General features: G+C 45.5%; 1 non-coding gene across 1 annotated transcript; it reads left to right on the top strand.

Annotated features, from left to right (window-relative positions):
• On the top strand, nucleotides 1-1279 carry LOC111649112 (proteasome 20S subunit alpha 3). Its single transcript, XR_015436671.1, has 3 exons — nucleotides 1-66; nucleotides 216-281; nucleotides 1212-1279. It is a non-coding gene; the product is annotated as a proteasome 20S subunit alpha 3 (transcript).
• The last annotated feature ends 69 nt before the right edge of the window (nucleotides 1280-1348 follow it).

The following is a 1348-nucleotide window of genomic DNA, read 5'->3' as shown; positions in this document are numbered from 1 at the left end:
TTGGGCTCGTACGACAAAGACGACGGTCCTCAGCTCTACATGGTCGACCCGTCCGGCATTTCATACGTGAGACGTGTTTCTGTATATTCTGAAATTTATATTTATTTTATATTTATCCGGCCTCTCAGTGTTTTTACAGACCGACAGTCTGAGTCCGTTAGTAACCAAACTGTGTGTGTGTGTGTGTGTGTGTGTGTGTGTGTGTGTGTGTCCAGGGTTACTGGGGCTGCGCCATCGGAAAAGCGAAACAAGCCGCCAAGACAGAGATCGAGAAACTGCAGGTGAGTGTTAATGTGCAGCAGCGTCACCTGAGTCTCTGAAGACCAAACAGTTTCTCTAGAGTCTGATTCCTGTTTCCTGTCGCACTGAACGAAACATCCGGAGACGTTTATCCTGGACAAATAACTGATAAAATAATCAGTGCAGCGTCATGGTTGTCGTCGACACGTCGAACACTCAAAGCAGTTTTAAAGGTGAAGCTGGAACAATAGAATTAGTCAATAGAGAAATAAAAACAAAACTATGGTGTCATTGTGTCAAATCTTCCTACATAATTTAAAAGAAAGATGGATTTTTGGGGCATTTTGCCTTTTTATTACGATGTTATTTTATATATTAGAGAGAGAGACAGAGAGAGAGAGACATGCACTCAGCTTTAATGGTACCTGCTCCACCAGGTGAGCTCCCGGGGCAGCGCACGAACAAATGCTCTCATCCAGCAACACACAGCTGTTAAATCTCGACATGTCAGCGTCATTGGATCCTGTAGAGAGAGAGAGAGACACACACACACACACACACACACACAAACACACACACACACACACACACACACTCTCTCTGTCTGAGGGACTGCAGCCATCTTCACGTTGGCACGCGGTGTTTGATTTTTCGGTGCGATCGCAGGAAGAATCTGGACGCTGATAAAACAGTGAAATCACAGAGAAGCTGAGAAACTTTAAATTAAATGTAAAGAGTGAAACTTCCAAGAGCTCCGTCCCTCTGCACTCGCCCTTTGACCTTTCACCCTCAGGGAGGTGCTGTATATGAACAGCCCGACCTTCGGTAGAGTAAATCAATCATGGAGAAAATAACGAGCTTGTTACGTCATGATGAAAGTCACTGATAGACCAGATCTGGCTGCGTCACCGCGGCGAGGACGACTTCCTGTTTCCTGTTCACTAACGGTGTCTCTGTTTGTCCTCTGTCAGATGAAGGAGATGACGTGCAGGGAGCTCGTCAAAGAGGTCGCCAAAATGTGAGTCGGCAACATCCAAACTGAACTTTATTGACACTGAACAGCAGCTCAGTTCATCAGCCAGTTAACTGGATCTGTTAAACTCAAACT

The sequence above is a fragment of the Seriola lalandi genome, unplaced genomic scaffold (genome assembly GCF_002814215.2).
Source record: "Seriola lalandi dorsalis isolate HSWRI2012SDOR001 ecotype SW California unplaced genomic scaffold, Sedor1 jcf7180002049965, whole genome shotgun sequence".
Taxonomy (NCBI): domain Eukaryota; kingdom Metazoa; phylum Chordata; class Actinopteri; order Carangiformes; family Carangidae; genus Seriola; species Seriola lalandi.
Note: the sequence above shows the minus strand (reverse complement) of the source record. Positions and strands in the feature narration are given on the sequence as shown.